Source organism: Manis pentadactyla, chromosome 9, assembly GCF_030020395.1.
Source record: "Manis pentadactyla isolate mManPen7 chromosome 9, mManPen7.hap1, whole genome shotgun sequence".
Taxonomy (NCBI): Eukaryota; Metazoa; Chordata; class Mammalia; order Pholidota; family Manidae; genus Manis; species Manis pentadactyla.
This window is the reverse complement of record NC_080027.1, coordinates 53,365,199-53,382,560: the sequence shown is the minus strand read 5'-3', so window position 1 is coordinate 53,382,560 and position 17,362 is coordinate 53,365,199.

Below are 17,362 nucleotides of genomic sequence, written 5' to 3'. Positions count from 1 at the left end.
TTTAAAGGGGCATCAGAAAGGGGAGTGATAAGGAAAGTATTCAACGCAGCCATCAAGGTCAGCAAACAGCTTCTTACCTCCAGTTGGCAAAACACTCCCAGCTCCCTCCCCCACCCCCAGGCTCCTCTTTTGCCCTGCGCATGCCAAAATGCAACATACCAAAATAATATAAATTGCTCCCCTTGCTTGTGCTCAGGGCTTAGACCTTGGGAGATTACTCCTTTCTGAGCCCACTGGTGTAAAAATAAAACCTCAACACTCCAAGACCTCCAAGTGCCGCTTAGTTCTTCCATCAGTGATCCAGTCCAGGTTTTCTAGTATTTTCCATAACAGAGTATTCTTGGTTGTAAGTTTTTTCCTTTTAGTGGTTTCTGTTTTTTTCATTTTTGCACTTGCAATATACTGTGCCAATCCCTTCTGACCTGTGAAGTGTCTGCTGAAAAAAGTCAGCTAATAACATTACATAATACACAGAGGTATACAGCAACGAGTCCTTTTGCAACTTCTTGTGATGGTGGTTTGGGCATAATTATTCAAAAATGTCATCATGTTAAGGAGAAATTCAGTACTGATATTCTCCAATCACCAGAATTCAGGAATCCTTCAGTTTCAGTTAGACTAAAACAGCATTTATCAACTTTAAGAGGTGCATGACAAAAAAAAAAAAAAATAGATGCATGACTCATCTGAAGATACTGTTCAACTGCAGATTCTGATGCAGGGGGGTCTGGAGTAGAGCCTGATATCCTATATTTCTAGCAGGCATCAAGGAAATGTCAGTGCTTCTGATGTGAGGACCATACTTTTAGTAGGTAGGAGCTAGAGGTTCAAGTTTCTAGGGGAAAAAAGTATGTTTTATTATCTATAATGCATTTATTATCTATAGTGGGTACAGTGGGCCATAGAAAAGGTAAGCAATTTACCCAAGATCACAATTACTGGGCAGCTGTAATTTGAACTGAGGTGGTCTAATTCCTGATCCCACTTTCCTAATCATTATACTACACTGCTGTGCAGCTCTGTGGATCTGACTGAGACTTACTCGGTTCAAGTTCTTCGGTCCAGGTTAAATTCCTCAGGGAATATGGAATAGAGTCCACACTACCCTAGTGGCTTACTATGAAGCCAGATTATGACAGAGCAAAGAAGTATTATCTTTAATCTAATAGTGATAGCCTCATGGCCATGTTTGCATGATAAAGCTCACTTAAACTTCAAAGTACAGGAATCTAGGTATTATCTGAGATGAAGAAAGTGAGGCTTATAGAAAATAAGAAATTTGTTTACATGATAGATTCATAGTATTTTGGGCTACAAGTAATAGGAAACTTCACTCAAATGGTCTTAAATAAGGAAATGTATTAACCCATTTCTTAAGTCTAGAGGTAAGGTTGACTTTAAGGTCAGCACATCTGGGTTCCAGTTCTACCTCTTACAATCCTCTTGGCTCTTCCACTGAGGGTTGGCTTTAATCTCATGAAGAGGTGGAAATTGTTCCAAGCATCTCATTTAAGCATGGCAATGTGCAAAGGAAGAGGCTACCATCTTTCTCTGAGACTGTATTTTAGGAATGAGGGAATCTTTTTTAGAAGCTCTCGCAGTAGACTTCTAACATCTCATGGACAGAATTGACCCTGTCCTATACTGAAGGGAAAGGGATCGTCACACTGTGCTTGATGGAGAGTGAATAGTGAATCACCACGATTACCCCAACAACGTACCATGCTGTACCTCCAGACAATGTCAGTTTTGGGCCTGAAGACCTGCCCTGGCCCCTGACCAGACTCTCATGTTTAGTATTCTCTACCAGGTACATGTGTTGGTCATCTCTCAAGACTTTTGGACTGAGAGATGGAGATACCAGGCCCATAATGCATTATATCTGAAAGATGAGCTCAGCCATAATTTAAGTAACTAGGTTTTAAAAGGGAGACTTTTGAGGACCCCATCAGTCAGGCCACAGCCACTAGGCAGGAGACAGGGACCAAGTCCAGAGAAAGAGGGCATTGGCAAGAGTGGAGACAGTACAGCAAGAGCTAAAGTTGAAGTACACAAAGGAGGAGGCACCATGACTCAGGGGGCACAGAAACTGGTCACTGGGTTCCCTTACTGTATTCTAAGAACCTGAGAGCAGCACAGGATCTCACTAATCTATACTAGAACTCCTGGACTAGGAAGATAAAAGTTACTAAGCTTCATCAGATACATGGATTTCCAATTCATTTATAATCCTGTAATCTCAAAATGTTTGGGAGCTGGTCAGAGCAGACCCAGGGTCAGATCTCGAAGCAAGAGCCATCAGTGGAAGAGCTGGGAGGACAAAGACAAAACCGACACTAGGGTCTCCCTGCTTGGAAGTAGAAGTCAAATGAACCTCCCTTTAGACTATGTAAGGCCCTAGAAATTTGAATAGTTCAGAGAGTAGGTAGCCCTAAGAGGGAGATACGGAATCTTCTATTGATCTAGTAGATGGGGGTGCAAATCATTTATTGAAGAAAAAAAACAGGCTCTGATTTTTTTGGGGTGGTTTTATTGGTTGTACATATAATGGAATAATGTACAGCTGATTAAACAACAATGATACAGATAAACATTTATACATTTACTTCATGGAAAGATGTCCATAACATACTGTTGAGGGAAAAAGCAAGTCATAAAACAGTTTGTACACTATGATCCCATTTATGTAAAATGGTTCACAAAAATAAGTAATAACCAATATGCCTTCTTCATTTACTTGTTTATAAAACAAAGTCATGTTTCTTTTACTGTTCCAATGATAATAACCTCAGCTTAGCAGAAAATGCAGTTTTCTTTCTTGGGTCTCCTCCCCCATGATTCCTCAATGACATTCCTCCACGTCAATTTTGTCACTCTTTTCACAGAGCCTATTTTTGGTTCTGTTGATTTTTCTCCTACTGTTTTTCTATTCTCTGTTTCATTGGTCTCTGCTTTGTTCTTTATTGTTATCTTTTGTCTAGCTTTTGGGTTTCTTGAAGGTGCAAAGTCAGGGTTTTCCTCAAATGACACGTGGGTGTTCTGAATCAGTGCCCCTTGTCACTGCTAAGAGGATTCAAATGCATCCCTGCTTTCCAAGGTAGGCCGTAATTTCCTGACTTATGGCTCTTGAAGGAGGGGCCTTTCTACTGCTTACATACACATCACTCACTAGGATCACAAGCTTCCTCTTATACATGCTGAAACAGTACAGGCCGTGGTGTCTGCCTCTCCACAAACCCTAACCCTTGCTTACTCTAGCTGCCAGTACACTGCCTTCTGCTTTTGATGGTCATAGGCATTTTTTTTTTTTTGTCTCAGGGACCAGTTGCCTGCTGTTTAAGACCACTGCTTCAATAACACTTAATATCAAAAAAGGATCTGGAACATGTCCATGTTGGGAGCACCAGAGCTCCTTATATAAGTTTTCTTCCCCTTTTGCAGTAAATCTCAGATTCTGCATATCACACACATACGTAAAAATATGACTGCAAGGATTATTTTCACCAAAATGCTGACAGTGGTCATGGAATAGTTTGGCTATTTCTTTTTTTTTTTTACTTTTACATATTGCTGAATTTTAAGAATGATGAGTGTATATGCCTTTTGTAATCAGAAGAGTAATAAACAGCTAACACTTTTTAATCATTATGTGCAAACACTGTCCGTTTAATCCTTCATGGGAGCTCTAGAGGTAGATACTATATTACTAGCTTCATTTTACCAATGAACAAACTGAGGCAGAAAGAGGTTAAGCAACTTGCGTGGGTCACACAGCTGGAAATGGCAGAATTGGGATACAAACCTAAGCAGTGTGTTTTTAACCTTCTATGTATACTGTATAAAGAATTTTGTAGGGTGGGAGAAGTAAACTAGTAAGAACCCAAAAAAGAAGAACCTAATGACTTGCTCAACATATTAATGTTAAATTGTTTGTGAGTTATTTAAAGATGAATATTCTGGTTGGGTCAAAATGTGTACTTCAAAATCTTCCCACATTTTCATTATGTTAAAAATCTACAAAGTGTTTAAGTGCTACTGCCTCATGTAGTGACACATGATGAAGTGGCTTTTGCTTTTCAAATTTGTAGGTTTGCTCAGCAATATCTATTATTTCTGGAAATTATGCTTTTATATTATTGTGAATCTAGAAACTTTTTCTATGTGTTACTAAAGGCCTGGAGCAAAGATAACAATGACCACTAAGTGATAGATCTCCAAGTAACATTCTGTAACTTAAAGCAAGTTGCAGTTATATTGAGATGCACCAGTCAGGCAGTTTTAGAAATTATTTGTCATGTAGGGAAAACATGCCTGATTACATAGTCAATCATGTTTTAAAGCAAATGTAGATGAGCAACAAGGTGAGGTGAAAAAGGCTAAGTTTACTGGACATGTGTGGAGAGAACAAGTGAGGAGACTGTGGTAACTTCTTGATTTTTGACTTGAGTTAACAGATATACACTGATATCATCAATTAGGATAGAAAACAGGAGTAGCAGATTTGGGGAGAATTAATGAACTTGATTTTAGGTATTGAGTTATAAAGTGTATGAAGGATGTCTAGGTGGGGCTGGCTGGTAGAGTGTTGGAGATATAGGTCTGGGACTTGCAATTTTTCGACTGGAGGTGCAAGTGTGGAAGTAGATAGCACATATACTTCAAGTTATTGGACTCAGCACAAGTTACTCAGCCTCTCTGGATTTTAGGGTCTTCATGTACAAGGTAAAGATAATAAGTTTCCTCACAGGAGAGAACGTTAGGAGAATTAAATCAGTTGTACATAGATTATGTTGTATGTAGATTTCCTAGTATAGGGGCCAGCATGGTAAGATGACTCAATGAGGGACACTGAGAGGTGTGTCACTGACAGCTGGTCACAGGTCTAGGTGGCCAAGGGACTTACAGTATCATCAGGCAGAGTGATCACCTCTGAACCAGAGCAAGTTAACTTCTGTTTCATTACATTAATATAACTTGGACTAGATTGTACATATCCAAGTTTTCTGTTTAAATAGTTCCTTTGGAAGTAGACCAAGACCTAGCAGAGAATTAGTGGCAGAAAGGAAATGACATAAATGTATTAAGGCTCTAAAGGAATATATTTTTAGTAATTATTTCATAGCATAAGTGGCTATGATTACATAATAATTTAGCTATATTATAAAATTTGTTTTTGTAAAAAATTTAAGTTACTTCAATATTTTTCTACCACAGTTGGCATCACTAGCCTATAAAACACAATATATTAGAGTATAATGGTTTAGGGTCAGGGCCTGGGATTGAATTCTGGATCCATCAATTACTGGCCCCAAGTCCTGTGCTTTACTTGTAGATAATGGCAGCATTATCATCCAGCCAATAGTTCAAGTTTGGAGTCATCTTCTACTTCTCCCCTTCTTCACCCCCCAAATCCAGCTGCTCACCCAGTTCTGACGAGTCTGACTGTTAGTCTGTCTTCATTCTGCCTGTTTGTCCTCATGCTCAGGGTCAGCTTTGACAGGCACTGTCATCATCTCATGCCTGACTCCAACAGCCCCCAACCAATCCACCTCCTCCAGGGGAGCTGCCACATGGGTCCAGGGTTGTCTTCTTACAACAGTGCTCTGTTGATTTTGTAAACAGTGGAAACACAGAGAGGTTTTAAAAACCCAAAGTCTTTAGAACAGCGTAGAAGCCCTTTACAGTCTGGTTGCAAGTTTGTTTCCCAGGCTCTACTCCAGGACTCCTCATTATGCACCTGTGTTCTCTCTAGTCAGTGGAATTTTCACCATTTTCTCATTGCCTTGGTCTTCTGTACTCCCATAACTTTGTATATCATGTTTTTTTTTCTGCCTGGGAACCTCTTCTCCCTTTACTCTACATAACAAATTTAATTACATTCTTTGAGAATCAACTCATTACTTTTAGGAAATATTTCACAATGCTCTCTGTTACAGTTGGGAGCTTCCTACTCTGTGTTATAATTATTTGACATACTTACAATGAACTAATTTTCCCCCTTAAATCCCTGGAACGTGGGCCAAGGGTGTGGTACGTAACAAAAGGTGTTTAATTTGAAAGTGCTTACTACAAAAGTAGTCTTGGGCAAATCTCTGATTTTCTGAGCATCAGTTTTCTCATCTGTAAAGTTAGAATAATAGTACCTATCCCATAGAGCTGTTAGTAAATGAAACCCAATAATTTGCACAAAAGCACTTTGTAAGCCATATATTTTTGGAACATTTAACTCTTGATTCTAAGGTGATCTGTTTCCAAGTATCTGTTCTTTATGCATCAACCTAGCACCTGGAAAATAACAGACTCTTAATAATGTTTGTTGAGTTACATCTCTTCAGATGCTTTCTGCATTAGCCAGGCTGGTCACCGTGATCAGGAGCATCTGAATCAACAAGACGTTAAACCAGACGTTTAGATTTACTCCAGGGCGAGTCTTTTCTTTCCACTTGATGGCAGTATCACTCAAGTGCAATAACAAGAAGTTACACCAGGGGGCACCCCTACATTTTCCAAATGAAGTCTGAAAAATAATCCTTCACCAACCTGAATACTTCAGTTATCAACTGAAGTATTTACTTTCTTTTGGAACAAGGCAATAGAGAAGCATGTAACAAATCACAAGCCTGGAAACACCTTTCCTTTCTACCAAAGGAAGAAAGGAATTTTCTTCCTGAGATTTTCTCAGTTTTTCTTTGTTAAAAAGCTGATAGGGGGAATTATTTTTTTTTCCTTTTTTTTTTATTAAGGGGGAATTATTAATTCTCTTTTACTGAAAGGATTTAAAAACTGTAAGACAATTTGTCACTCAACTGAGGACTCTGATATTATTTATTATCAAGAGGTTTGATCCCAGGTTGAGCTAAATGGAAGAAAACTTCATAATACAAACATTTAATTACCATGTTCTCAAAAAGATCCAGCAAATAGTCGGGGAGGAGTGACCTAAACAAATGAAAGTACATTTGATGCTCTTTTTTTTTCTAAAAAAAGCTACAAGTTATAAAGTAAATAGCCATAGATGAGTAATCAATGTTTGTTTCTAATACTGGATGAACTTACAACTTGCACTACTTGTGTGATCACTTGTTAACTGAAATATAGTTGACATACAATATTATATTGGTTTCAGATGTACAATACAGTGATTCAACAATTATATAACTTTGCTCAATGTTCACCATGATAAGTGTAGTTACCTGATCCCTCATCTTTAGATCTCAACTTTTTCATTCTTAAATGAGACTTTTGGGCAATGCTTTTTTAAAACATCACCTTTAATGAGATAATTATTTGCATAAGCAATTAATCATTTTTAATTTAACTTGATAGGTTCCGAAAATATATATAGTCCTGTAATCACCACCATCATCATGATATAGAACATTTCATTTCCATCACAAGAGTTGCTTCCTGCCCCTTTGTAGAAAATCTCCTTCCCGTGTCCCTAAGTCCTTGGGGAACAGATATGATTTTTATCACTATGGTTTTGCCTTTTCAAAAATTTCATGTCTGGCTTCTTTCAGCATAATGTTCTTGAAATTCATCATTGTTGTAAATATCAGTAATGTGTCTATTGCTGAATAGTGTGCCATTTCTATTGTGTATAAATGTGTCACAAGTTTTATCTATTTGCCAGTTGATGCACATTTAATTTCCTGGTAGGTTTTTAAAAAAACTTATATTAATAAGTCTACTAACAAGAATCATACTGTAGTCTCTGAACAAACATGTTTTCAATTCTCTTTAAATACCTCCAAGTGGAATTGCTGGGTTAGTAGCAAGTACACTTTTAGTTTTATAAGGAACTACCAACTGTTTTCGAAAGTGGCTGTACTGTTTCTCATTCCTATTGGAATAGCAAGGTCCATTTGTTCTATGAGCTTTTCAACAGTTGGTATTCTCAGTCTTAGTCATTTTAGTTATTCTCAGTCATTTCATAGTCTAATAGTGGCTTTAATTGCATTTCCCTAATCAATAATACTGCTGAGCATTTTTTTTTTTTTTTGCCCTCCATATATCTTTTTTGGTCAAAGAAGATAACTTTAAATCTTTTATCTTTTTCAAAAATTAATTTGTTTTTATTAGTAAGTAGTTTGTATATTCTGGATAAATGTCCCTATCAGACATATTTTTTCAAATATTTTCTCCCTGCCTATGGCTTGCCTTTTTGGTTCATAATAGTGTCATTTGAAAAGAAAACCACTGGTACATATGTAAAGACTCAAATTCTTCAGATTTCAGTTTCTTCACATTTAAAATGAGGTCTTTGGGTAAATGTTCTTTTCTTTTGGTAATGGTTCGATTGGGATATATTTCACATACGATAAAATTCACCCTTTTAAAATATACAATTCAGTGATTTTTAGGATATTCACATAGTTGTGCAACTATCACCACTATGTAATTTCAGAATATTTTCATCAACCCAAAAAAGAAACTCTATGCTCTGTAGCAGTCATTCCCCTGTTTCCCAGCTCCTGGCAACCATTAATCTAAGTTCTGTCTCAATGGATTTGCCTATTCTGGGCGTTACATATAAAAGGAATTATGCAATATTTGGTATTATGTGTCTAGCTTATTTCACTTAGTATAATGTTTCCAAGGTTCATCCATATTGTAGTATCTGTACTTCATTCTTTTTTATTGATGAATAACATTCTACTGTATGAATACATCACATGTTTATCCATTCATCAGTTAATGGATATTTGGGTCATTTCCACTTTTCAGTTTTTAGACTCTTTTCAATTCTCTTCAGTATATACCTATACCTAGGAGTGAAATTGCTAACTCTATGCTAACTCATATGGTAGCTCTATATATAACATTTTTAGAAAATACAAAATTGTTTTTCAAAGTGACTGTATCATTATATATTCCCATGAGCAAGGTATGAGAGTCCAATTTCTGTATTCTCACTAATCCTAATTTTTTTTGCATTTTTATATCACATATTTCCATATTTAAATGATTTTCTGCATTACTTGTTCCAGTCTTCAGTCTTTTTTTTTTTCACTAACCCTTATGAATGTCCATATTTTTTAATAGTCATCCTAATGGGTGTTAAATGGTATCTTACTATGGTTTTGATTTGCAGTTCACTAATTACTAAAGCTGTTAAATATATTTTCATGTACTTATGGGCCATTTGTATATCTTCCTTGGAGAAATGTCTATTAAAATCCTTTGCCCGTTTTAAAATTGGGTTGTTTGTCTTTTTCTTGTTGAGTTATAAGAGTTCTTATTCTGGATATAACTCATATATAATTTGCAAATATTTTCTCCCATTCTTTGGGTTGTCTTTCCAGTTTCTTGAGGATGTCCTTAGGCACAAAAGTGTTTAGTTTTGATTATGTCTAGTTTATCCTTTTTTGGTGGCTTGTACTTTTGGTGTCATATTTAAGAAACCATTGCCTAATATAAAGTCACAAAGATTTACACTTGTATTGTCTTCTAAGAGCTTTGTGGTTTTAATTGTTACATATAGGTCTTTAATTCATTTTCAGTTAAATTTTGTATGTGGTGTGAGTAGGAATCCAACTGCATTCTTTGGTATATGGATATCCCATTGTCCCGATATCATTTGTTGGAAATACCACTCTTTCTCCATTGAATTGTCTTGACACTCTTGTCAAAAATCAGCTGATCATAAACAGTGTGCTACTGGCATAAAGACAGACAAATAGACCACTAGAATAGAATAGAAAGCCTAGAAATAAACTCTTGCATATGTGGTCAAATGATATTTGACAAGGGTGACAAGACCATGCAATGGGGAAGGACAGTATTTTCAACCAGTGGTGCTGGGAAAACTGGATATCCATGTGCAAAATATTGAATGGACCTTTATCTTACATTGTATATAAAATTGGTTCAAAATGGACCAAAGACTTAAATATAAGACCTGAAAGCGTAAAAGTCTTAGAATCACATAGGACAAAAGTTGTACAACAATGAATTTGGCAAAATAGACAAGTTGGACTTCATGAAAATTTAAAAATTTTGTGCATCATAAGACACTATTATTAGAGTAAAAAGGCAACACACAGAATGGAAGGAAATATTTGCAAATTGTACACATGATAAGGGATTAATGTCCAGAATATATAAAGAACTCATAAAACTCAACAACAAAAAACAAACAACTTGATTAAAAATTAGGCAAAGGACTTGGACATTTCTCCACAGAATATGTACAGATGGCCAATAAGCACATGAAAAGATGCTGAAAAGCACTAATCATTAGGGAAATGCAAATCTAAATTACAGTGAGATACCACTTCACATCCATTAGGATGGTTACTATAAAAAAAAACAAAACAGAAAATAACAAGTGTAAGTAAAAATGTGGAGAAACTGGAACCCTTGTGTATTGTTGGTGGGAATGTAAAATGGAACAGCCACTATGGAAGGGTATAGCAGTTCCTCCAAAAATTAAAAATACAGTTACCATATGAACCAGTATTATACTTCTGGGTATATACCCCAAAAAATTGGAAGCTGGGACTCAAATAGGTATTGTACACACATGTTAATAGCCATGTTAGTCACAATTGCTAAAATATGGAAGCAACCCAAGTGTCCATTGATGCATTAATGGATAGCAAAATGTGGTATAAACATACAATGGAATATTATTCAGCCTTAAAAAGGAAGGAAATTCTGACATATGCTACAACACAGATAAACCTCAAGGACATCATGCTGAGTAAAATGAGTCAGTCACAAAAAGACTAATACTATATTATTCTACATGTGAGGTAACTATTTAGAGTAGTCAAAACCACAGAGACAAATAGAATGCGGTTGCCAGGGGCTGGGGAGGGGAAATGGGGAGTTACTTTTTAATAGGTATAAGGTTTCAATTTTAGAACATTAAAAATCATGAAGATGAATGGTGGTGATGTGATGGTTGCACATTATGAATGTATTTGATAGCACTGGACTGTATACTTAAAAATGGTTAAGATGCTAAATTTTGTTATGACACTTTACCTTAATAAAAAAAAACTTAAAAATTAACTAACCATAAATGTAATCTTTTTCCTGGACTCTCAATCCTACTCCATTGATCTTTGTGTCTATTCTTACGCTAGTATGGCACTGAATTGATTACTATAGCTTCTCAGTAAATTTTGAAATAGTGAAATGTGAGTCCTCCAACTTTGTTGTTCTTTAGAGTTAGTTTTGAATGAGAAAGCAATGTAGTTGAAAGCTATGAGAGAAGCATTTATAATAGACCCAAATTTACATATGCATCTCATTTAGTCCTCACAAAAGCCCTATGTAATAGTATTATGATTTTATTAATTAAGCAATCACCTATTTTATCTATTATGAGTCAGGCATTGTGGATACAAAAGATGGGGACTAGAGTAACCTGGGCAACATGATCCCTGTTCTCACACATGAGGGAATTGAGGATCAGAAAGGTTAGGTAACTCTCCCTAATTGGAATGTAAGTCTTTTGACAGGTCCTATAATGTTTCCACTGTAGCAAGGCTAATGGGTTGATTTCTGTATAGTTCTCAAACTTCTACAACTTCTCTCTGATGTGGGCTAACTGAGTGGCCATCTAAATATCTAGAGGACAAGTATAAGTACTGAATCTTGCAGCCTCGTCAGGTAGGTGGGAGATCATTCAATCATTTGTTCATGTAAAGAATATTTATTCATGGCTGACTTTGTGCCAAGACTTAGTGCTATAACTCAGACTAGACAATGTGACTGCCTTTATGAAGTTTACTTTCTTGTGCAGGAGATACATAATAAGGAATTTCACACATATCTCACAGGAGATATACAACAAGGAATTTTATTAAAATAATAAAATAATTACAGCAAATAATTGAAAATTGCTGTAAAGAAAAGGAAAATGTGCCATCACTGAGAATACCAGAGACAATAACTGTTGCTAAGGGTTTTTACAGAAAGCCTCTCTGAAGAGTTAAAATTTTGTCAAGTCATGAAGAAGCAGGAAGTACTAGCCTCATTAAGAGCATGTCTAGCTGAGAAAGTACAACAGCAAAGTCCCTGAGGCAGGTAAGAGCTAGGTGATCCTTAGGAGCCGAGTTGACTGCAGGGTACTGAGCAGAGGGCAGTGCTACCGAGAGGTGAGAAGGCATTGTAAGCAGGGCATCATAGGTCACTCAGAACTGGCTGAGAGCCATTGAAGGACTATAAACCAAAGAATGCTGTGATCTGTTTACATTTTTTAAAGATGTGTGTAGAATGCATTGGGTGTGCAGCGTAAACAAGATAAGAATCAGGAGGTCCAGTTAGGACAATGTGGCTGTTGTCAAAATAACAAGTCTTAGACTAGGACAGTGGCAGTGGAGATGACAGAAAGAAGTGCCATGATTTCAGGTGTATTTTGCAAGTGAAATTAATAGGCTGACATTCCAGTTTCTGGCTTTAATAACTCACTATGGTGGCATCATTTGCTGAAATGGAGACAAGTGGGAGGGAACTAGAGAATATATAGGTGTAAAAAATCATGAAGAATTCCATTTTAGACATATTAAGTTTGTAATGCCTATGAGACATTCAAAGGCACGTAGAATAAGTGTCAGGCTTTTCCAGCAAGAAAAGCAGCTGAGGAAGAGAGTTCACTCTCAAAGGAAGCCTGACTCCCTGGGGACTGGGGTAGGGGTGAGATGAAGGAGGCCATTAGCCTGAGCAGCACAGAGAAACAAGAACCAGGAACTAAAGGTGCTATTTCAGCTCACCTGAGCAAATATTTGTTGAATGTCCATAGAAATCACCAGGAGGCTACTCTCAGGTATTAGAAAGATGCATGAACTTAAAGACAGAAACATGTTTTAAAGTCTGATAAAACATGTATGATATTGATTTCTGGAAAAACAAAAAACAAAACCCAGTGACTCTGATGAGGACTTAACATGACCAGAGTAAATGTATTTGCACTGTACAGGCTAGCGGTTGCCTTACCCAGGTGAAATAGGTTAGGGCAAAAGGACACCAAGATGACTGACGTATGTACACGGAGTTCCTGTGTGGGTGAAGAATAAACCCCAGAATCAATGGGTCTCAGCAGATTTTTACCCTGATTTCATGTGACCTTGGCCAACAGCCACAGCTTGATTACACGGGGTGCCCTTTGCCATTGCATCCTCAACAATATGTCAGTGTTGTCTGCACATCTTGTACCTTCTCTTAGAACCCACATGTCAGCATTAGCCTGCACTTTGGGTAATACATGCCAGTGATGATCTGCCTTCCCACCTGTACAATCTCATAGACTTGGTACTTTGACAAAATAAGCATTTTTTTTCATTCCTTGGCTCTACCCATGTGGGATAACTCGTTTTTTCTCAAACACCATGTATTTTCACATTGCCAAACCTTTGTTCTTACAAAGGTTCCTTAGGCACGGAATGTCTTCACTATTCACCTTCCTGCTCATTTCCTATTCATACTTAGAGGCTCAGAGAAATGTAAATTACCACTTATTATCAAAACACTCAATGGAATTCACCGCATCCTCGTATATATTTCCATTTCATGCCATTTATAATTCCGTATACTTACTCAACAAACATTTATAGAATGTCTACTGAATGTCAGGACTCCTTAAGATGCAAATGACAGAAACCCAATCCAAGTAGCTTGAACAAATTAGCTCACCATGTTTTCATCCTCACCTATATTTCCATTGTGCTGTATTTATAATTCAATATATTTAGTCAATAAACATTTATAGAATGCTGCCAAATGTCCAGACTCTTTAAATGTAAATGACAGAAACTCAAACCCAAATATCTTAAACAAACCAGCTTACCTAACTAAAAGTACAAAGAAAAACGTGATGAGACCCAAGTATTCAAATGATGTTATTAGTATTCATCCTTTTTTTGTCCAGGCTGATTAGGTTGAATATCCTAGAAATAGAGCCTCAGAGAGGATTCTTATAAAAGTGATTCATTGAGAGGATGCTTTCAGGAAAAGGTGTGTTAGGAACAAAGGGGAAGAGAGCTAAGAAGAATGCGATCTCAGCTGGAGACTAGCTTTGGCCTTTTCCCCTGGGAAGATCTGAAGCATAGAACACATCACGGGATTCGAAGCAAGGGGATTTGCCTTTTGTACCCTTTGCCAGTCAGTCAAGGATTGTGAGATGAGGAAGGATTGTACTAATCTCCCTGGTGAACGGGGTTTCGGCAGGGCACCAACAGGATCCATGTGGCAGGCATCACAGTTGCCAAGATTCATTTATAGCCTGGCCAACCTCGGAGGAAATTCCCTTAGATCTATGAAAAGTTCGGGGAAAATTCCGATGTATGAAGCTCTTTTCTAATATAGACGGGTTCAGAGCCAAGTAACCCCCCTGGAGTGTATGCTTTAGGGAAAAGATGGTTCTTTTATTAAAGAAGAGAGAAGACAGATGGGTAGACAAAGACAAGCCTCCCATCTACCAGGCACCAAGCACTACTAGGGGCAAGGGATACTATGGTGAACAAAACAGATACACACCTCTGCTCTCATGGAGGACATCAGCCCTATTTTGTACAAGACAAAAGAGAAACTGCAATGTAGTGAGATATATGCTGTGGTAGAAGTATGGGTTGCTATGGGTGCATTATGTAGGAGGGGTCACCTTGCTCTTCTTGAGGGCCCCTATTTTATCCAGCTTTATATATCCAGTGCCCAGATAGTACCCGAATTATTGTAAGTGTTCAGTGAACACACATATGCAACTTAATGTGTGGACATTGCCGCAACAAAGAACTGAAGGGCAGAGACACAGCAGTGAAGCAGAGTAAAAGTTTTATTTAAAGTTAAAGAGAGAAAAAGTGCGGGTGACCTCAGGGAGGACAGGCACCCTGAAAGGTTTAAGTTTTATTTAAAGAGAGAAAGTGCACACTCAGAGAAAGGGGAGTGTGGGCTACCTCAGAGAGAGGTGCACTGTAAGATTGGGAGTTCCCCCTTTTAAGTATTTTTCAGGAATGTGACAAAGGGCTAGGGGTGTGGATTTGTTAAGTGGTCTCAAGATGTTTCTCTTTGATGAGACATTAAGTTTCTTATCAGTCCTCCAGGTAATTCTGCAAAATTAGCTGTTGACACAAGAAATTTACTGCTCTGATTTCTTCCCATATAGCAGCTTCCTGGTCTGGGAGCATATCGATCAAGACTGCCTGCCCTGCTTCCAAGATGGGCTGAGTTATCGGTTGTTGGTTAAAGAGTATGTTAAGAATCTTACTTCTTAACTTCTTGGGTTTTTAAATGCAATTTTAGCTTTAAGATGGAATTTTTCCTGTCTTTATTAGGCTGTTTATAGCTGGGCCTTTTAGCAGGCTAAAGTAAATCTTACAGTGGCATGATCTAATTGACACAATGAAGACATGGGCTGTGCTCAGATACTTTTCTTTATCTGGGGAATATTCAAACATTCCAGGCCAAGTTGCTCCTGACCTTTTGAGCTTTAACTGGTTAACTCATTAACTCTGAGAATCTTTCCTGGCTCTCTAGTTTTAACTGGTTAACATTTTGAGTTCCTTTTAGTGGGCTTTACTGGCCTTACTCTCTTTCATCCCACTCAGATCTATTTTTCTGCCTAACAGATTCAGGAGTTGCGGGAGGAAGTAACTCCTCTCTGGGAGTGGTTTTTCAATCCACTTATGAGCCCTGCAAGAAAATCTCTCACTACTTTATGACTACATCATGCCTTTAAATAGAGTGATTCTTTTAACTGGCTCCTAATGACGTTTTGCCTGCTCCCAAATTCTGAAACTGTTTTCAAAGGGTAGACCTGCCAACTCTGAGGATATTTAATTTCTCTCAGTTTAGTTCAACATATAGTTCACCTATCACCAACTTTGTTAATACCACGCTGAGTGTTGGAAAAGATGCAGAGACGAATAAACCTCAGTGCCAGCAAGCTAAGAATTTAGGATTGCTGTCCAGTAGGATAAATATATTAACCTGTGATGGTGAGGAATGCAGATTCCATTTTGTGCACGTTCTGGATAGCTGCCAGGGGGATTGCAAGTTTTAAAATGTGCTCTTGACCATATTCAGGGTCACTGAATCTAAGACCAAGAGGACACACACTCAAAGGGAGAAGCCTTTACATAAATGCCCTCAAGAAAGGAGCAGCAAATAGTCAGTCATCCTTGACTTTTATCTTTCTTTTATCCTCCACCTCTGGTCACACCTACAGATCAAATCTTCATGCACCATTCTAGTTCAAGTCCTCATCTCTCACCTGGATTCACCCTTATCTCACCCAGGTGAGAGCCTCCAAACTGGGATCCCAGAGACCATTTGCATACTTCCTATGCATTGCATTGTTCCTATCTATTCACCACACAGCAAGCAGAGTAATCTTTTGAAATTGGAAATTTAATCACATCTTCTCCCCAGTCCCCATCTTGACTGTATTTAAAACCCTGTGTGGCTCCCCCACTGCATTCAGTATAAAATACAGACCATGTACAGTCTTAGGCCCTATGTGAACACAGCCTTCTCTCTCTCCTCCCCTTCCTGAAACCCCACCATCGCTGGCCTGTCTTCAGTTCTGCAGACACTGAAGGGGGAGAGCCTTCACTCACATGGCTCTCTCTGCTCAGCACATCTCACTCCATCTTGAATGGCTTGGCCTTGAGGAGGTCCTCCCTGACATCTTATTTAAAGAAGGTACCCCCACCCCATATATCTTTATTCTCTCTCCTAGCACTAAGTCCACTTTATTCATGGTGCTTATCACAATTTAAGTATTCAATTATTTATTGCCTGTCTTCTCCACTAGATTGAACAAGGGCACTATTTTATTTTCCAGCAGGTATTCATTACCTGGCTCAGTGCTTGCATAGAATAGGGGCTCAAAAAACATTTGAGTTAATTCAATTCAATTCAATTCAATTCATTCATTCATTCATTCATTTAGTCAATATTTTAAGCCCTAAGACTTAAGAATATTTAAGCCTATATATATATATATATTGTTTTTGAGAAAATGAAAACAACATGAAAGCATGTGCTTTGGATGAAGCAGCTCAGTTTTCTGTCTGATTACATAAAGTTTGATGTGTTTTGGCAGTACTGCTGTGTGGAATTGGTACTTATTTGGAGGAAATTATTCTTTCATTTTATTGGATTTAAACAGCTTTATTGTTTGTTCTTGTGGGAAACTAGAGTATGTTTTTACTTGGGAGATCTAGAAATCTGAAAAATGTACCAAAATGTGAAGTTCCAAACTCTGTCTGTAGCTGGAGAAAAGAATAGGAAGAAAGGAACCAGATCAAACCGGATGGAACCATTGATGTCAAAGATAATTTGAAGGAATAACCCATTTGTGCTGATGTTGAAATATTTTGATCTAATGAAATTGTATTTTTGTGGGTCATTC